Raw genomic sequence first — 22,601 nt, forward strand, 5'->3', positions numbered from 1 at the left:
CAACTCTTCTCCAACACCACAGTTCAAAAGCATCAATTCTTTGATGCTCGACTTATACTCTAACAGAAGCAAGGCAAGGAAAGAAAATAAGAATGTTGTTATAGAATATTCAGACTTAGAATTAGCATCTGACCTAAAAACTGAACCAGCAAAAGCAAAGTAGATTTCAATGGCAAAAGCAATTTCAGGCAAGTGAGTGAAATATTTTCATCATTAAAAAAGGAAATGAACTTTTATGAAGTAACATGTAGCCTAAACATTCAACTTAAAGCTTTTTTGGACAACTCTACCAACACTGTCATAAAATGGAAAGACTTTTTCTATGAAACATAATATTTGTAACAAAATAAAGATCAAGATTGTTTGATGGAGCTATGAATGCTTTGTGTGTTTTAAAATCTAATTTTAAGAAAAATAACTAAAATATTTTATGTATCTCTGGTATTTTCTTTCAATACTTTAATGATATTTATTTAGCATTTAGTTTTGTGTTTCTTTCTTTGAATTTTTTTGTTGTCAAGTATCTATATCAATGGTCATTTTACCATGTTATTAAAATACATAGTCTTGTCAAAATGATATTAGTTCATAATAATGAATAAACTGTGTATTAATTATTATTTTTCACCCCAAACTTCTGCAAATTTAGTTTGATTCTATTAGAAAAAAATTATTTACTACTTATTATTATGATTACTCCTTATCATTCAAAAGCACTCAGATGAAGCATGATGAAAAGTACAAATTAACTGTTGATTGGGGAAATTTCCAACAATTCCTGAGAATTCTGATTTCTCAGTCCAGAAGCAACAGAGAACTTGGAAGTACAACAAAATAGTTGAATACAGAGAAGGTGGTATAGTGTCTGTATTGAGAGTAACTATGATCTAGCATGTCAAGAGACTAATACCCCTCTCCCTGCAAGCTCAGTCTCCTACCCCACTACACCCCCGACCAATGGATCCTGGATGGTAACCCTTTGGAGAAATGTTTCACGTGTAGGGAATATGCAGTGGAGATCTAGAGTGATTTGTGGGCTGAAAAATGTTCAACATCACTAATTATCAGAGAAATGCAAATCAAAACCATAATAAGATATTACCTGTCAGAATGGCTATCATCAAAAAGACAACAAATAATAAAGGCTGGTGAGGAAGAAGTGAAAAGGGAACCCTCATGCACTGTTTGTGAGAAAGTAATTTGGTACATCCTCTATGGGAAACAGTATGGAGATTCCTCAAAAAAAATTAACAGTAGAATTACTGTATGATCCAATAATTCCTGAGTATTTATCTGAAGAAAACAAAAACACTAATTAAAAAGATGTATGAACCCCTTATGTTCACTGAAGCATTATTTACAATAGTCAACATATGAAAGCAACCTGATAGATAAACAGAGAAAGATGATATGGTACATATTAAAATATACAACAGAATATTACTAATTCATAAAAATAAATCTTGCCATTTGTGATGATATGGAATGATCTAGAGCATATTATTCTAAAAATGAGTCATATGGAGAAATACAACATTTGTATTATTTCATTCATGTTTGGAATCTAAAACAACAAAACAAATGAAGAAGTGGAATAACACAGAAATGAATCATAGATACAGAGAAGAATCATGTGCTTGCCAGAGGGAAGGAGGATTTGGAGACTGAGGAACAGGTGATGGGGAATATGAGGTGCAAACTTCCAGCTACAAAATAAATGAGTCATGGTTATGAAATGTACAGTGTGAAGAATATAGTCAATAATTACATATTTGTATGCTGACAGATGGTAACTTAGATTTATCCTGGTGATCATTTTAAAATGTATAGGAATATCATATAATATTATATACCAAGAAATAACAGTATTTTAGGTCAATTATACTTCAAAAACATTCAAACAAACAAACCAAAAAAACTCATAGAAAAAAAAAAATCAGATCTGTGGTTACCAGAGGCAGAGTATGTAGGGCAGGGGAAATTGGATGAAGGTAGTCAAAAGGTACAAACTTCCAATTATAAGAGATAATTGATGATTAACATGATTAATATAATTAAGACAGCAGTATATTATAAATGACAGCTGTTAAGAGAATAAATCCTGAGTTCTCATCAAAGAGAAAAAAAATTTTTATATTTCTTTAATTTCATATCTATACAAGATGACAGGTGTTCACTAAACTTGTGGCAATCATTTGATGATATATATGTCAAATCATTGGAGAAGGCAATGGCGCGCCACTCCAGTACTCTTGCCTGGAAAATCCCATGGACGGAGGAGCCTGGTAGGCTGCAGTCCATGGGGTCGCCAAGAGTCAGACACGACTGAATGACTTCACTTTGACTTTTCACTTTCATGCATTGGAGAAAGAAATGGCAACCCACTCCAGTGTTCCTGCCTGGAGAATTCCAGGGACAGTGGAGGCTGATGGGCTGCCATCTATGGGGTCACACAGAGTCGGACATGACAGAAGCAACTTAGCAGCAGCAGCAGCAGCATGTCAAATCATTATGCTGTAAACTTAAACTTAATCAGTGTGTGTATGCTCAGTCATTCAGTCATGTCTGACTCTTTGCAACTCCATGGTCTGTAGCCTGCTAGGCTCCTATGTCCATGGAATTTTCCAGGCAAGAATACTGGAGTGGATTGCCATTTCCTACCCCAAGGGACCTTCCTGACCCAGGTATCAAAGCCATCTCTTGAACCTCCTGCACCGGTGGACGGATTCTTTACAACTGTGCCTCCTGGGAAGTCAGTGCTATATGCCAATTATATCTCAATAAAATTAGATGGCAGAAAAGCCACCATCAATAAATAAGGAAAGAAGCTGGGATTTCTTTCTTTTGAAACAATTCTATACAAATAAAGCCTTCTGAGTATCAGTTGATTCAAATAGGAATGATTCAATCTTATTCAATAGTCTTTAGCACAGAAAGCTGACATTTCGGAATTTAATAGTTTCTGCAGTTATAATAACTTTCTATCACAGATTATTTATTTGTAAATATTAACCAGAATTATAGGCACACATGCTGGATTATCTTACTTTCTTATGATGGTGGAATGTTGTGGGTTATAATTCTGAGACCCATTTTTAATCTTTTTAAATTGTTGTTATTTAGTACATTTATTTTTGATACTGTCTCTACCATAGAAAGCTTATTATAATTAAGTGAAAACCAAGAATAATCCCAAGGCTTCCCTGGTTTCTCAGTGGTAAAGAATCCACCTGTCAATGCAGGAGGCACTGGTTTGATCCTTGGCTCAGGAAGATACCCTGGAGAGGGAAATGACAACCCACTCCAACATGCTTGCCTGGGAAATCCCCTGGACAAAGGAGTGTGGTGGGCTACAGTCAATGGGGTCACAAAGAGTGGGACACAACTTAGTGACTAAACAACAACAAAGAATAATTCCAAATCTGTTTTCAACTAAAGTCACCATCCCTGCTTATCTCCTTTATGTTGTGATATTATCTGCTATTTTGAAACCAGACATTAATTGCATTGAATAACATTCACTTATTTAAGAAATATTTGTTGAATCTCTTCAACTAGCACATGCTTTTTAGTCTGTGATGGATGTATAAACATGGGTGATTTTTATAACTTATTTATATTTTCTTAAAGGTTTAGTTTTATGATCTCTAAGATAGCAATAATTTCTCTTATTTGTGTATGTTTGCATGTGGATAAATAATCAGCTTATTTATGGGTAGACATGCAATAACTGTTATTTCCTTGTAATTATACATACACTGAACAAATTAACTTGAGTTATTTGGCACAGATTTGGGCACAGGAGCTACAAAAATCCAGGAAGCAGGAAAGAAATGTAATAAATACTGGAGGAATAAGAAGTCCATAAACTAAGGATAAGCCAGATACAGAGATTTAACAACTCATTACAATACCAAATGCATCAGTAGAGTTCTTTCTTTGGCACATTCAGAACAGAGCAGTGAATTTAAATGTTAAGAATGGAAGGTTGGTTAGTGATCTATATCAGTCAAAAGAGCTAGTACTAAAATTCATGTACTTCTGTCTAGGTTGGTGCTTTTTTGAAGCCTCTGAATTATTTGACACAGAATTCTAATAAATTAATAAGCACTTTTCTAATCATATTAAGGAAAGCAAATTACAATAGGGCATAATCTGAAAGCATATGAATATGCTCAAGCAGTAGCTGACAATCTAACTCAGAATCAGTGAGCAGAAGAATCAATGAAATTAGGTTCAACAACTACATCCACAGATGACTGAGCTGTAACAACCTGCCCAATAATTGATGTTCAAAATAAAGCTTATACTTATAACCAAACTATAAAGAAAAGGTCGAGTAATGCTTGAAATACTCTTTTACAAAGTCAAGGTAGTGAACTAGGGACTGAGGTTCGTGACATTGTACAGGAGACAGGGAGCAAGACCATCCTCATGGAAAAGAAATGCAAAAAAGTAAAATGGTGGTCTGGGGAGGCCTTAAAAATAGCTGTGAAAAGAAGAGAAGTGAAAAGCAAAGGAGAAAAGGAAATATACAAGCATCTGAATGCAGAGTTCCAAAGAATAGCAAGGAGAGATAAGAAAGCCTTCTTCAGTGATCAATGCAAAGAAATAGAGGAAAACAATACAATGGGAAAGACTAGAGATCTCTTCAAGAAAATTAGAGATACCAAGGGAACATTTCATGCAAAGATGGGCTTGATAAAGGACAGAAATGGTATGGACCTAACAGAAGCAGAAGATATGAAGAAGGGGTGGCAAGAATACACAGAACTGTACAAAAAAGATCTTCACAACCAAGATGATCACGATGGTGTGATCACTCACCTAGAGCCAGACATCCTGGAATGTGAAGTCAAGTGGGCCTTAGAAAGCATCACTACGATCAAAGCTAGTGGAAGTGATGGAATTCCAGTTGAGCTATTTCAAATCCTGAAAGATGATGCTGTCAAAGTGCTGCACTCAAGATGCCAGCAAATTTGGAAAACTCAGCAGTGGCCACAGGACTGGAAAAGGTCAGTTTTCATTCCAATCCCAAAGAAAGGCAATGCCAAAGAATACTCAAACTACTGCACAATTGCACTCATCTCACACGCTAGTAAAGTAATGCTCAAAATTCTCCAAGCCAGGCTTCAGCAATATGTGAACTATGAATACCAGATGTTCAAGCTGGTTTTCGAAAAGGCAGAGGAACCAGAGATCAAATTGCCAACATCTGCTGGATCATGGAAAAAGCAAGAGAGTTCCAGAAAAACATCTATTTCTGCTTTCTTGACTATGCCAAATCCTTTGACTGTGTGGATCACAATAAACTGTGGAAAATTCTGAACGAGATGGGAATAACAGACCACTTGACCTGCCACTTGAGAAACCTATATGCAGGTCAGGAAGCAACAGTTAGAACTGGACATGGAACAACAGACTGGTTCCAAATAGGAAAAGGATACGTCAAGGCTGTATATTGTCACCTTGCTTATTTAACTTGTATGCAGAGTACATCATGAGAAATGCTGGGCTGGAAGAATCACAAGTTTGAATCAAGATTGCTCGGAGAAATATCAATAACCTCAGATATGCAGATGACACTACTCTTATGGCAGAAAGTGAAGAGGAATTGAAAAACCTCTTGATGAAAGTGAAAGAAAAGAGTGAAAAAGTTGGCTCAAAGCTCAACATTCAGAAAACTAAGATCATGGCATCTGGTCCCATCACTTCATGGGAAATAGATGGGGAAACAGGGGAAACAGTGTCAGGCTTTATTTTGGGGGGCTCCAAAATCATTGCAGATGGTGACTGGAGCCATGAAATGAAAAGACGCTTACTCCTTGGAAGGAAAGTTATGACCAACCTAGATAGCATATTCAAAAGCAGAGACATTACTTTGACGACTAAAGTCTGTCTAGTCAAGGCTATGGTTTTTCCAGTGGTCATATATGGATGTGAGAGTTGTACTGTGAAGAAAGCTGAACACTGAAGAATTGATGCATTTGAACTGTGGTGTTGGAGAAGACTCTTGAGGGTCCCTTGGACTGCAAGGAGATCCAACCAGTCCATTCTGAAGGAGATCAGCCCTGGGATTTCTTTGGAGGGAATGATGCTAAAGCTGAAACTCCAGTACTTTGGCCACCTCATGCGAAGTGTTGACTCATTGGTAAAGACTCTGATGCTGGGAGGGATTGGGGGCAGGAGGAGAAGAGGACGACAGAGGATGAGATGGCTGGATGGCATCACTGATTCTATGGACATGAGTCTGAGTGAACTCTGGATGTTGGTTTTGGACAGGGAGGCCTGGCGTGCTATGATTCATGGGGTCGCAAAGAGTCGGACACGACTGAGCGACTGAACTGAACTGAACTGAACTGAACTGATGCATACAGAATACATTTGCATTCACAGGAGCATAGATCTTAATAGACTAGATTGAATATATAAAGTGGGATACTGTTATTCAATGACATAATATAGCAGTGAAAATGAATTTACTACAGCTGCAGACATCATCAAATTTCACAAACATAACAGTGAATGAAAGATACATAAGTTAAAATATTCATATAGTATAATTCCATTTATATGTGAATCAAAAGCAAGCAAAAGCAAATAACACATTATTAGAGAGAACATATAGAAAATGCTAAAATCATAAACAGCAACAAAGTTATTCTTACATCAGTGAGGATAGTAGTTACTAGTTACTATCCTCCTAGATAGAGATAGTAGGTATAGGAAGAGAAGGCTATGCCATCAAAGATAACTGGATCAGAGACTTGCAAATTACTGGTAGTGCTTATTTCTTAAAGGGCATTTTGCTGGCATAAGAATATTCTTTCCTTTCACAAGAAGAACCCCTCTTCGTCCTCCCCCTCCCATCCCGGCTCATCAGGAAGCAGCCAGATGAGAACAATGCCCAATACTCTTTTTCCATTGAAATGGAAGGAATGAATTAGCAGTGGGGCATTTGTGTAGCAGAAACTAATGAGGCACCCCATTTGTTAGCCCTTATCCAGACCTTGTTCTCTCAACCCATTCAACCTACAGGTGTTTGTGCTCCCACTTTTACTTGCTTAATTGCAACTTGAAAATGATTGCCCTCTAGCTACACCTGATGTTTACCCCTCAAAGACAATATTCCCTAACACTCTTTTCCTCTGGGAGCATTCTTCATTCCAGAAAGAATGTCAAGGGACAATGACCATGGGGACCACCAGAAGCTGTCATGGAATCACTTGAAGCCAGCCCTAATGATCTCAATGCCTCCAGGAGAAGGAGGAAAATGCAGGATCATATCAACCCTGATCCTTATCTTCAGCCCCATTTTCCATCCTAAAACTATGAGACATTTTTGACTTCCCAGGAAGCAGGGCATAGTCTTGAAACTGTTAGCTTGCTATGGTCCCCCTTAGCCTGGCAAAGCAATAAAGCTACTCCTTTCTATTCTCATTAAAAAAAAAGAGCATTTTGGCTGCTTTGATGTTGGCTTACTCATTATTCTTTAAAATATGCATATAGGTTTTATACTCTTTTCTATTGTATAAATATGTTTCATAATTTAAAAAAATGCCACGTGTTTCAAGGCACTAAGCACCTAAAATCTACATAACTTTGAGGCAACACCTTTTAAGGAGATCTACATGTTGTTGACAAACCTTTACTGAAAATGACAAATTAATTCCTAACTCTTCTACACACAATCTGCCAGGAGAAACAGTATTATTTTCATGTATGTGTTAAACTTTTTTAAAGAATATTATATGCTGAATCCTATGCTAGTTCTTTTATAATAAACATAAATATAATATGCATCTGATTATAGGAAGCACAAGGTGTTGATGGAGAGAAAAATATGTAAATAAATTGGTAGGAGTAGTGAGTTTTAAAAAGAGAACAATGATTAATACCTTCAAGTCTCCAGTAATATTTAAGAACTTCCAAAGAACTTCACTTCCTAAGAAAAAGAGGCACTATTTAAAGTTTGTGAATACAGATTAAAACTGGATTTCTATGGATGAAGCCTTTGAGAGAGAAAGATGTCATGGGTTTATCATGGGTGTGGACTCTACCTCTCATTTCCTTGCTGCCCTTGTGTTAGGGTCAGCGTTTCTTCCATAATGTGGGTAAGAAGATGTGGTGAGGATGATAGAAACTGAGGCCGAAGTGAGGATACAAACTGCAGTCTAAACCATGACAAGGTCATTATGCTACTCTATGGTATTTGGACTGTAAGTGATGGAGAACCATTGAAAGACAGGTGCCACCAAGAAGAATGGTCACATGCTATGCAGCCTAAGCTTTTCTAAAGTCAAAAGAAGAGAAAAGGCAAATACAGGTCTCTGAGAGATCTAGCATGAGGATGGAAAATGATGGGAGACTGTAAAAATAAAGTCTATCAATTGGAAATGAAAAACAAATTTCATCAAAATATTGACCCTTCTAAAATTGAGTATAATGTATTATAGATATGAATAAGTGGAAATTTTCCTTTTTTTTTTCTTTTGAGTATAAGGATTGTTGACGATTTTCTTTTTTAATGGACTGGGGGTTCAAAAGAAGCTTTGCCTAAGCCACCTTAGTCTTCCTGTGAAACTAAAGCACAGATTTTTCTGCTTGGCTTGTCTACCTTTGACTCCATGATTCCTTAAGGAATAATCCAGAGTATTTATTTTAAGCCCATGGTACTGTCACCTTATGTGCTTTAGAGTTATCTACTCCACAAGAACATTATTTCAAATGGGAGATGACATTACTGGTATTAAGCTATTGGAGAAACAGTACCTAAAATAATTACTGCTATTCAGCTGGGAGATGCAAAAGCTGTTTATTTTCATTGTCTTGCTTATATTTTCAATTTGAGCCACTGAAGACTTGGTTACAGAAAACAAGAATTTGGAACAGGTAAGCTAGATGCTTTAGTCTCAGCAAAGGCATCTGTGATTGACAGATCCTTAAAACTTATTTGTCAGTTTCACTGTCTTCACAAGGGTCTCTCCAGTTACCCTGAAAAGAGGGCCTTGATTCATACTCTGTAAGTGTTTCCTTGCAGAAGAGCTATTCAGCTTCCAAAAGACAGGAATCATACCTGTGTATTTCTACCTGTTTTTGCAGGGGTGGTGTTGTGAAATATTTTTAGCTTTGTAGAAATAACATTTTACCAGCTAGCATCAAGAAAATACTTTTGGATTCAGACACCAGCATCGTTCTTCATGTTATGAAAACCAGTATTCTATATTTAAATTGGAGGTCAGAAGAAAAATAAATTCTTAAAGAACTCCACATTTTTTTTGTATTATGAAATAAATATTTTATCTACTAGAAATACTTCTTTCTTGCATCTCTGTATTGAAGAGACCATTACAGCAGAATTTATACCTATGATAAACACTGTTCTTAAAATTCCAAGAGGAAGACATTTACTGACTTGATCTTCAAGTGCTTGTGATAAAGAGATATGACTATATGGTGGTTCCTATTATGTTACTTAAACTACATTATTCTCAGTTCTCAAATTGATATAATCATATATGTCTGTGCTCTATTAACTAATTTGTGATCAAGAGAAAGAAGCAAACTTTGATATATTCCCAAACATCAAATAGGAAGTATTATTAAAATAATTTAAAACACTTAAAATTTCTTAGGAACAACAAAATAGATTCTTCATCTCCTTGCTCCTCAATGTGTGATCCTACCTAGGATGAACAGCATTAGTATTATGTGGAAGCTTGTCAGAAATGCAGAATCCCGGGTCCCAGCCTGGATCCACTAAATCAGAACCTGCATTTAAGCAAGGTCTCCAGGTGATTAGAATGCATGTGAAAGACTAAAATCCCCCTCTGTCTCACATTTTCAAACGTACTATTGTACAAAGTTGTAACTTTAAGCCAGAGTAGAATCCTAGAAGTGTGAATTCATTATAGAAAAGATTATGATTGTAGTGATCACATTTGGAATCTCTTCAAATAATAACCTAGCTGAGTTAAATTATACATAAATGGAAAAGTAATTTCTATGGTAACCCAGGTTTCCTAGGTGTTTGAAATTAGGAAATTGAAAAGGAATCATTACCATCGCTGGGGTACATTCATGATAGATGAAATCCTTTGCCAAATGGCAAATGAGTGAATGGCTACAATTTGGCACCAAACTGAGATTCCTGCTGTTTTTTCAATAGTAATGCATGAAACACTTGCTACCAATTCTGAAATTGCTGTGACATGATGAAATACAAAAAGTCATCTCGATATCTGAGCAAAAAGTGATATCCAAAATGTCCCTATTTATCGTATAAGAGCCTTCTGACACACAGCTAATATAGTGACTGAGAATCTACAATGATGATATCCATCCTAAACATGCAAAAACAAGTTTTGAAAAGAAAATATCCCTGGAAGAAATAATTGATAATCATTAAAATACCATTTAGTTACTTTACACTGTAAGCCAGAATTTAACCACAGTAAGTTGAATGAAAATATTTTATTGTTGCAGTGCTAACAAACTGACTTATGGCTGAAAGTCATAGGCCAGAGTAAAATAATATCTCATGTTAATTCAAAATTCTTTTTTTTCTGAAAATGGTAGCTTTTATCTGAAAATGACTGCAACTATAGAAAACAACTTCTAAAAAAGAGATATAATTTATGTACAATATTATGTAAGTTTCAGGTATATAGCATAGTGATTCACAATTTTTAAAGGTTATATTCCATTTATAGTTACTATGATATATTAAGCTTAAGCAACTCCCTGAGTTGTTACCCCAAACTCTAAATTCACTTAAAAGTTAAGGAAGCCTGAACAATGAATTCCCTTCATTAAGTTAAGGGATTGTTTTCTAAAATGTACATTTCCTCCCCAACATGCTTTGTTAGTACTGTTTTCAGCGTCTAGAAAGCCAAAACATTTTGAGTAACATTGAATTTTGAATGCCCTCACACACTTGCCAGTCTCTGACAAAAATTCATCTGTTAACTTTTCCTGAGCCCTTGGTGTGGCTGGTTTTGGAGCAATCTGTCTGTGACTCAGGGATAAAGCACATTTGCCTTTGCTCCGCCCCACATTCTCTACACATATTAAGAGTCTTAAGGGCCAGGTATTGTAAATCAGCCATACTGCTGGTACTTTCTAACTTTGTAACATCAGTTTTCCAAATTCTGGAACCTGTTTTTGAAATTTAGCATAACAGGACCTGTGATCTCTATCCACCTTTATATTATTTTTTTATTGGAAAAAATTGCTTTACAATGTGCTAGTTTCTGCTGTACAACACTGTGAATCAGCCATAAGTATACATCTATCTGTTCCCTCTTGAGCCCCTATCCCACCCTGACCATCCTACTCCTGTAGGTGATTACAAAGCACCAAGCTGAGCTCTTGGTGCTATATAGCAACTCTTAAAAATTCTCATTTCACATCTAAGTGTGCCTATGAAAATGTTACCCATTCTTCAAGACACATTTCTAATTTCACCTGTTCTATGAAACATTTTGTAATAAATCCTTTGAACATCCTTAAGTCTTCAGTGTTCTCTTCCTCATGTATATTCTCATAATGCCTTTCTCTTATCTCTCTAGTAGTTTATTCCCTCTTTCGGAATAAAGTCTACATCTTATCTTTCCATTTAATTACAATTCCCAGTGGCTTGCACGTAACAGTTACTCGAAAAATATCTGTAGGATTTGATTTAACTAGATTCCCCAGAGTCCCATATCCTGCATCTCAGTTGTTGGTTCACCACACTTTTCATGAGTCCAGCATCTGGATGTGATTTCTGGGTTCTTTGGCTTCTGACACTGATTACTATGACATCCTAATTCTGATACCACACTCATGAACTCCACTATAGGCAGAAGTTCTTCCTAGGGCTTATTTTAGAATCACTGTGAAACTGACATTGTCTTCTCTTGGATGGCTCAGTTCAGTTCGGTTCAGTCACTCAGTTGTGTCTGACTCTTTGCGACCCCATGGACTGCAGCACACCAGGCCTCCCTGTCCATCACCAACTCCTGGAGTTTACTCACACTCATGTCCATTGAGTTGGTGATGCCATCCAGCTATCTCATCCTCTGTCATCCCCCTCTCCTCCTGCCTTCAATCTTTCCCAGCATCAGGCTCTTTTCAGATGCGTCAGTTCTTTGCATCAAGTGGCCAGAGTATAAGAGTTTCAGCCTCAGCTTCAGTCCTTCCAATAAATATTCAGGACTGATTTCCTTTAGGATGGACTGGTTGAATCTCCTTGCAGCCCAAGAAACTCTCAAGAGTTTTCTCCAACACTACAGTTCAAAAGCATCAATTCTTCAGTGCTCAGCTCTCTTTACAGTCCAACTCTCACATCCATACATGACTACTGGAAAAACCACAGCTTTGACTCGATGGAACTTTGTTGGCAAAGCAATGTCTCTGCTTTTTAATATGCTGTCTAGGTTAGTCATAACTTTTCTTCCAAGGAGCAAGCATCTCTTTATTTCATGATAGCAGTCACCATCTGCAGTGATTTGGGAGCCCCCCAAAATAAAGTCTGTCACTATTTCCATTGTTTCCCCATCTATTTGCCATGAAGTGATGGGACCAGATGCCATGATCTTAGTTTTCTGAATGTTGAGCTTTAAGCCAACTTTTTCACTCTCCTCTTTTACTTTCATCAAGAGGCTCTTTAGTTCTTCGCTTTCTGCCGTAAGGGTGATGTCATCTGCATATCTGAGGTTATTGATATTTCTCCTGGAAATCTTGATTCCAGTTTGTGCTTCTGCCAGCCCAACGTTTCTCATGATGTACTCTACATGTAAGTTAAATAAGCAGGGTGACAATATACAGCCTTGATGTACTCCTTTCCCGATTTGGAGCCAGTCTGTTGTTCTATGTCCAGTTCTAACTGTTGTTTCCTTACCTGCACACAGATTTCTCAAGAGGCAGGTCTTGGATGTCTAGTTGCAGGATATTACATGACTAGAGTTACCCAATGCCTTATCTAACATTGTGTAGGGAGTTACTGTCCAAGAAAAAGTCTACCAAGGAATAAGCAAGTCTCAGAGGTTATATAAAATAGAGTTCGATAGCCAGCATCCTACTCTGCTTACAAAATATCCACATCAGTCACATGGAATGGCTTTTCTCTATTAGATGAGACATAGATGAACTTAACTATTCTTTTCAACTGTGAAATTCTAAGTTTTCATTGAAAGATAAATATATATATATATAGCCATATATATATGGCTATATAGCCAACTAGGTATCTCTCCTTCACTCCAGAAAGGATTTGGGATAGCCAGTACTAAGTCACTAAGATCAATCAATTGAAATGGTTTATGTAATTCTCTGTGAACTATCAATGACTGATTGAAATCAGTCTTAGTTTATCTCCAATGTAATTTCAGATGCAGATTGGAAGGTAAACAAAGAAATAGAGTAAAATCCTTCAAGCCTCTGGATACTGTTTCTCAAAAACTATAATTTTTCCCAAGTAAAGTATTATATTTGCAGCAATAATTGTCACCGAGAGAAGTGTCCAGGGAAGATATGTTGAATAATGAAATAACAGCCATCTGTTTAAAGAGGGCTTGGCAGTCTTATCTCATAAAGGGAGCACTTATTTCCTCTATCAAAAACTGGCCCCAGTGATACACAACAGACCTAGAAGTACTATGGCTTTACCTCACACATTAGATGCAAACATTCTAGCATGCCATTTCCTTCTCCAGGGGATCTTCCTGACCCAGGGATCGGGAAGATCGAACCCTGGTCTCCTGCATTCCAGGCAGACACTTTAACCTCTGAGCCACCAGGGAAGTCCGTACTCTTAAGGTTCCTATATACCAAATCCTTCAGTAACACAATTAACTTTTATTCAAGTCCTCATGTTTGCTATCTATGGCCTTATTGTAAGTGTAACTGGCTTTTATTAACTGGAGTTTATAGAAACAGAAGGACATTCCAGGGGGCTCAGTGGTAAAGAATCTGCTTGCCAATGCAGGAGACTTAGGAGATACAGATTTGATCCCTGGGTCAGGAAGATCGCCTGAAGAAGGAAATGGCAACCCTCTCCAGTACTCCTGCCTAGAGAATTCCATGGACAGAGGAGTATGGCAGGCTGCAGAACATGGGGTCTCAAAGAGTCAGGCACAGCTGAGGGAATACGCACATATGAACAGAAAGTAATTCCATCCTTTTCCAAAAAAGCTCCTTTAAACCTACTCTCTCAACTTATACTACCACTCTTCAACCTCTTCGATCAGGAGTTTCCAACTTTTAGGATCCACTGCCTGATGATCTGAGTGGAGCTGTGTGTGCATGCCTGCTAAGTTGCTTCAGTCATGTCTGGCTCTTTGCGATCCTACGGACTATAGCCTGCTAGGCTCCTCTGTCCATGGGATTCTCCAGGCAAGAATACTGGAGTGGGTTGATGTGCCTTCCACCAGGGAATCTTCCTGACCCAGGGATGGAACCTGTGAAACCCATCCCTGGTGCCAAAATGTTAGAGACTGCTACCTTAGATGAAATCTCTGCCATCTCTCATAGCTTTTATTGTCAGTTTTAGGTAATAAATGATTTCATTCGGTCTAATAATCACATGACTTCAAACCACTTTCCTGTTAAAACTTCTCTCCCATCTCAGGTGTACTTGGGATCGTGGGACATGGTAAAGTATCTTAATTTTTCCAGCTATCTCTTTTACTGTTTCTATTCCATGCACCAGGCTGCATCTTGCTACTCCAGAGTTGAAATTTAGAAAAGAACGTGACACAGGGCAGAACAGCTTACTTGACTACTACAGTTGTAACCTGGTCTTGGTGCCAAGTACGGAAGAAATTTCTCTGGTGTTTTTATAGGTTCCTGTTGGGGATTCATCATCACCTGCAATACCTTAATGCAAGTGATGTTTTCTATAACAGGACACTTACGGCTCCATTTTCAGTTTCTGGTTTTCTGTGGTTTATAACCACTGTAGGAATCACCTTGTCTGACATTCCACTTGAATGGAATTCCTTTCATAGTGACCAGTCTGGTTTCCTTCCACTGAGTTTTCAGTTGCTGCCACCCCAAAACTCACATTTGTTGTGCTGCACCAAATTTGGTCATTAGAGCAGCTCTTGCTTTTAGTCCCTTCAGGTGTCAGTCAGTATATCAGTTCAGTTCAGTCACTCAGTCGTGTCTGACTCTTTGAGACCCCGTGAATCACAGCATGCCAGGCCTCCCTGTCCATCACCAACTCCCAGAGTTCACTCAGATTCACGTCCATCGAGTCAGTGATGCCATCCAGCCATCTCATCCTCAGTCATCCCCTTCTCCTCCTGCCCCCAATCCCTCCCAGCATCAGAGTCTTTTCCAATGAGTCAACTCTTCACACGAGGTGGCCAGAGTACTGGAGTTTCAGCTTCAGCATCATTCCCTCCAAGGAAATCCCAGGGCTGATCTCCTTCAGAATGGACTGGCTATTAACAAAACTGACAACATCTTGAGCCTGTCCAGCTCCCCCTGTTCTTCCACTAGCCGTGCCCAAGACTATACTGCATGGTGTGGTAAGTCACTTCTCTGTCATCAGGGCTTTGTATTTAATACATTCTGTTTAATAATTATTAGGATGATGAAGACCTTCACTGATGTATTCCTAGTGCTCCCGAACCTAGTTACCATCCATAAATCTTGACTTAGGCATGCACTTCCTGTTTCCAAGCATGTACCCAATACTCTAAAATAAACTATAGAATTGTTCCAATGGCCTCTTGGTGGTGTGGAGTGTCGCTGTGAATACTTCCGTATCGTTGTTTAATTGATCCCACCCTGTAAGCTGTTTAGTCACTAAGTCATGTCTGACTCTTTGCAACTCCATGGATTATAGTTTGCCAGGCTTCTCTGCCCATGGAACTTTCCAGGCAAGAAGACTGGAATGGATTGCCATTTCCTACTCCAGGGGATCTTCCCAACCCAGGGATTGAATCCACATCTCCTGGATTCTTTACCACTGAGCACCCTGGGAAGCCCATCCTGAAGATTACCTTATAGTAAACTGATTAATTGATTATACAGAGATGCCTGTCTCATTTTTCAGTCTCAAGATACTGTCTCAGTTGGGTGTGCACTTTTCATTTCCTCGGTTCTCAAACAGTCAGGTATCAAGTACTGAGTATCAGCATAATGCTAGGAGACAACAGTTCAAACTCTAAGTTCTCTTGAACCCCACTACTTTTACCACAACCTACCAATTCACCTTGAGAAAAAAAATCCTCCCCCCAAAACTGGGACCCCTGGGAGTTTTTAACTCGAAGCTAGACTTGGAAGTTTTGAAACTTTACTTTTGAAAGTTTTAGCCTCCAGGATCACTATCAAATACCCACTGTGAAGATATGAGAAAAATCTCCATTTGCTTGTAGCAAGGGGACAAGAAAAGGAAAAAAATGTGAAGTATGTCCAAAGCTCTCTGTTTTCCTAAATGAGGGCTTCTTTTCCCTAAAAGGAAACTATTTTACCTAAACCTAATAAATCTGGAGGAAAAGAAACACCCAACTCCAGCCTCCTTTAGCCTTTGACATGGGGGAAGGGAAATACCCAGTTCAGTCTCACAACCTAGATAGCATATTCAAAAGCAGAGACATTTCTTTGCCAACTAAGGTCCGTCTAGTCAAGGTTATGGTTTTTCCAGTGGTCATGTATGGATGTGAGAGTTGGACTGTGAAGAAGGCTGAGTGCCGAAGAATTGATGCTTTTGAACTGTGGTGTTGGAGAAGACTCTTGAGAGTCCCCTGGACTGCAAGGAGATCCAACCAGTCCATTCTGAAGGAGATCAGCCCTGGGATTTCTTTGGAAGGAATGATGCTGAAGCTGAAACTCCAGTACTTTGGCCACCTCATGCGAAGAGTTGACTCATTGGAAAAGACTCTGATGGTGGGAGGGATTGGGGGCAGGAGGAGAAAGGGATGACCGAGGATGAGATGGCTGGATGGCATCACGGACTCAATGGACATGAGTCTGAGTGAACTCCGGCCGATGGTGATGAACAGGGAGGCCTGGCGTGCTGCGATTCATGGGGTCGCAAAGAGTCGGACACGACTGAGCGACTGAACTGAACTGAACTGAAAAGACTGAGAGCTAATCATAGCATTGGAGAACACATCTCTGCCCACACAACCTACCTACACATGAAGAAGGCTTCTGTATGATAACAGGAGATTGCAGCTAAAAACACAGCTAAAAATTGCAAACCTTAAACCCTATTTCAGAAATAATAAAACTTAGAAACAACAGTGGAGACAAAAGCAACACAATAGAGGAAAACTTAGTCTCTGACACCACAACTACAGTAAACAGGAAATATAATCTAACCTCTAGCTAGAAAAACATAAAATCTCACATAAAAGGCATGTCTTCCTCTATTCTTTTTACTTAATGCATTTTGTCTGGCTTTCAACAATACATACAAGGATGATAATAGGCAAAAAAAGAAATACAGCCTGAAGAGTGAGATGCAGCATAGGAACCTGACTCAGATATGGTAGAGGTTTTGGGATTTTTAGAACAGAAATTTTAAATAACTATGAATAACATACTAAGGGCTTGTTATGACTTTGTAAAATTAACATTTATTAAATGCAGCACCGGAGGCAGATGCAGTTCCTCAAAAGACCACAAGAGAAATTGAAGTAGAGAAGTTTATTACTCACAGGTGCTAGAGAAAGTACACAGAATGATTTGAGGGGGCCACATGGGGAGATCAAGAAAGGGTTCAGGCAGAGGGATAGGTAGGACCTGGGGTGCATGCCTCTAGAAGAGTTTGTAGCTGGGGTAATTTGAAGATCTTGGCTAAGGCTGGATTAAATTCAAACAAATAAACAAAAAAAAACAATTTTGATGAGCTCCATAGGGGTCTTATATAATCCTGAGCAAGGGATAGGCCCACAGAGTAGGGGAGACTACTGATAAGAAGCTCTGTCAGAAACTTACATTTGCTTACTGCTGCTGCTGCTGCTGCTGCTAAGTCGCTTCAGTCGTATCCGACTCTGTGCGACCCCATAGACGGCAGGCCACCAGGCTCCCCCGTCCCTGGGATTCTCCAGGCAAGAATACTGGAGTGGGTTGCCATTTCCTTCTCCAATGCATGAAAGTGAAAAGTGAAAGTGAAGTTGCTCAGTCGTGTCCCACTCTTAGAGACTCCGTGGACTGCAGCGCACCAGGCTCCTCCATCCATGGGATTTTCCGGGCAAGAGTACTGGAGTGGGGTGCCATTGCCTTCTCCGTACATTTGCTTATAGACCATATATAGAGCATGTGCCTGCATGAGGGAGCTGATGTCAGTTTAAGGCCCCAGTAAGCCACTTTGGCAAACAAAATAAATACCAAGGCAGCAATAACATAGAGTAGCTTAGCTAAACACTTGACAGGGCTCTAATGGAAAAAATAGACAATATGTAAGAATAGATGGGCAATTTAAGCAGAGAGATGGAAATTCTGTGAAAGAATCAAAAGGAAATGGTAGGAAAAACAAAACACTGTAATAGAAATGAAGAATGCCTTTTATGGACTCATCAGTAGATTGGACATAACTGAGAAAAAAATCAGTGAGCTTGAAGTTATTTCAATAGAGACTTCCAAAACTGAAATGCAATGAGTAAAAAGAAAAAGGTGGCATGGAATATTCAAGAACTGTGGAACGATTGCAAAATGGTTTCATATACATAAAGAGAATACCAAAAGGAGAAGAAAGGAAGAAATAATACTTGAAGTTGTATTAATGGGTGAGAATTTTCCAAAGTTAATGACAGAGCCAGGAATCTAAGATCTAGGAAGCTCAGACAACACTGAGGTTAAATATCAGAAAACTACCCCTAGTTACACTATATTCAAACTGTTAATAGATCACAGGCAAAGAGAAAACACTGAAAGAAGGCAGAAGAAAAAGTCAGCTTACATATAGAGGAACAAAGATAAGAATTACATTGGACTTCTTTCAGAAATCACACAAACAAAAAGAGTGGAATGAAATATTTAGTATTGAAAGGGAAAAAAATCAACCTAGAATTCTGTATCCAGCAAAAATTTCCTTTAAAAGTGAAAAAGAAAAAAAAGTGAAAGAGAAATAAAGACTTTCTCAGATAAATAAAAATCCATTGAATTTGTCACCTATTCTACAAAAAAGTTAAAATAAATCATACAGAAAGAAGGAAAATGATACAGAAATTTTGATCTACATAAAAGAAGGAAACACATAATAGAAGACAAATAAAAGTAAAACAAAATCCTTTTTTCTTACTCTTAATTGAAAGTTTGTTTTTTTAATTGAAAATGAAAATCTGTATAATAGAAACTATTTATTTAGTGATTATTGCTTGTGAATAAGTGAAATTAATAACATCATTATCCTAAGGGATGGGCAAGAGGAATTCAGAATTCTTTTTCTTTAGCCACTTGCCTTAGCCATGAAGTATTATAATGCTACTTGAAAGAGGTCTTGGATTAGCTGTAAATATATATTCCAAACTCAAGAGATTTATTTTAAAGTGAAAAAGAAAAAGTAGTAGTATAATTAAAAGGAGAAAAATTATAATAATATAAAATGCTCAATTAAACTAGAGAAAGCATAATAAGAGTAGAAGATAAAGAAAAGAAACAAAGAACATGAGCAATCAATAGAAAACAGTAATAAATATTTCAAATATTAATATAAACATTTTACATATTAATATAGTATATAAATAATCACTTTAAACATCAATGATCTAAATACGCTAGTTAAGTCAGAGACTTTCAGAGTGGATACAGAAACAACTGTATGTTATTTACAAGAAGCTCACTTTCAATACAAAGCCACAGATAGATTAAAAGTAAAGAGACAGAAAAAGTTACACCATGCTGCTAATGCTAAGTCGCTTCAGTCGTGTCCAGCTCTGTGCGACCCCATAGATGGCAGCCCACCAGGCTCCCCTGGCCCTGAGATTCTCCAGGCAAGAACACTGGAGTGGGTTGCCATTTCCTTCTCCAATGCATGAAAGTGAAAAGTTAAAGTGAAGTCGCTCAGTCGTGTCCGACTCTTAGCGACCCCACGGACTGAAGCCTGCCAGGGTCCTCCATCCATGGGATTTTCCAGACAAAATATTACTGGAGTGGGGTGCCATTGCCTTCTCCATACACCATGCTCACACTCATCAAAAGAAAGCTGAAGTAACTAAATTTATTACAAAAAAGGTTTCAGAGAAAAGGAAATTATCAGGGATAAAGTAGGGAATTACATAATGATAAAGGGGTAAATTCGTTAAGAAGACATTAACAATCAATAATGTACATGTGCCTTATAATAGAGCATCAAAAATATGTGATGCAAAAACTGATACATTTCCAAGGAAAAATATATAAGTCCGCTAAATTAGTTGGAAACTTTAACACCCCTCTATTATTAATTGATGGATCCAGTAGGCAGAAAGTCAGTAAAGACATAGTGAACAAACAGCACCATCAGTCAGCTGAATCTAATTGGCAGCCAACAGCAGTAGTATACACATTTCTTCTCAGTTCACATGGAACATTCACCAAGATAGACCATGTTTTGGGCCACAAAATATCAAAGTTTGTAGGATGCATGGAAAACAGTACTTAGTGGGAATGTATAGCACTGAATGCATAATTAAAGAAAAAACATAGATTTAAGATCAATAATCTAAACTTTCACCTTAGCAAATTGGAAAGAGAAATTAAAATCCAAAGTGAATAGAAGATATATTTCTTGTGCATATTACCCTTGTAAGAATAAGCCTTATAGAGAAAATAATTTCAATTTGAATTTTTACTATGTTTTAAACAAACAAGTTTGAATTCTGCATCATCCATTAAGAATCTGAATAACATTAAAATTATTAAATCTCTGTTAATTGATGAGCTCAATTTGCTCGTCTATATTAGAAACAATATAACATATTTCACGTGTTTATTGTAAGGACTAAATGAAATAATTCTTGAAAAACACGTAGCACATTAACATTCAAAATGTAGGTGTAGTCTTCATCACCACTTCATCATCACAATTACCCCTACAATCACCATCACCACCACCACCCTCATCACCATATCATCATCATTACAATTAAATGCACATTGATAGACAATACTGAACATTTGAATGTACAAGAAAAAATGAAACCTGGTGAGATAGATAGACAAATTTTGGAATCTAAAAGAGAAGCTTCTCCTTGATCCTTCTAATCAGGAATAATTATTCATCTTACTCTGTCCCCTTGAATGGTGCTTTTACACCCCTACTGAGAAGCAGCTTTCTGTTAAAGTTAGTAGTTTAAATCTCAAGTTTATTGAGAGTACAACCTGTGTCTTATTCATTTCTGTATGTCCCACAGTGTATAACAGTTTAAAGAGTTATGAATGATGGAATAAATTAATGTATGATCTAGGAAAAAAAAAAAAGAGAAGCTTCCTCTTTGCTAGGTACCATTGGGAAAATTACAGAGGGGAAGGGTTTGGTGGTGTTCTTCTTCATGAGTTTTCCTCTTAGCCCTTTTTACTGTACAGTCGCTTGATGAAGTGGGATGAGAGATAGGTTCAGAAAAACCTGGAGTTTACCGGTGTAACCTGTTACTCATGCCCTCTAGGAGTTTTGGGTGCTTAATGGCCCTTTTTTTTTGGTACAAGTGAATCTAGGGGCCCCTCAGTAATCCCCAGTGAGAATCTTCCATCTGTGGCTCCATTATAGGTTGATGTTTCTTGAGCTGGTTGCCTACTGCTCTCCACATGGCCCATGACTCTATTATCTCATCTTTGTAAGAGCCATATCATTCCTTCAAGCAGTCCTCATGGGCAGGGTCTCTGAAGTGACCAAATTCCCCACCCTTCTACTGAGTTCAGATGTGTCCACAGGAAATATATATCTATTTGTTCAGCTACACTCTGGGACATGCGTTTGAGTAAGCTCTGGGAGTTTTTGATGGACAGGGAAGCCTGGCATGCTGCAGTTCATGGGGTCACAAAGAGTTGGACACATTTGAGCAACTGAACTGAAATGAACTAGGAAGTATAGGCTGTTCCCAGAGCAGCAACATCTCTTAGCTCGGCAGTCACAGGCTTCTCCAGACAGCTACTTGCAGACAGATGTCACTGTCTTCCAATGTTTGGGTGAGAGAGAACATAGTACTCTGACAATAGACTCTCTAAAGAAGCCCTCTCTACCAGTACATTCTCATCAGTCATATTCCTTTCTACACATCCTGGAGGTGGTGACTATCTATGGTATACTGGACCAGATTTGCTATCAACCTTTAGCAAATCATGCGTAGATGTTTTGGCTCCACTATTAAGAATGTGTGAGCACTGAAGAGCATTTGTCTTAACTCTGGGGCTTTATCCAAAATGAAGACAAAGGATAATTTGCATTTTAATGTTCTGTTTCATTTGGGTATAGAAATCCATCAATATGCTCAACAAAACTTAGGAGTATAGATGGCAGTTGTGTTATTTGCATGTATAGTAATTTAATACACTATTTCTATTTTTAGAAGCATTACTTTTAGGCTTTTTGTTGGTTTTGTGTTTTTGCTTTTCTTTTTTTGGCCATGCCCTGTGAGAGTTGGACTATAAAGAAAGCTGAGCACTGAAGAATTGATGCTTTTGAA

The sequence above is a fragment of the Oryx dammah genome, unplaced genomic scaffold, assembly GCF_014754425.2.
Source record: "Oryx dammah isolate SB20612 unplaced genomic scaffold, SCBI_Odam_1.1 HiC_scaffold_24, whole genome shotgun sequence".
Lineage (NCBI taxonomy): Eukaryota > Metazoa > Chordata > Mammalia > Artiodactyla > Bovidae > Oryx > Oryx dammah.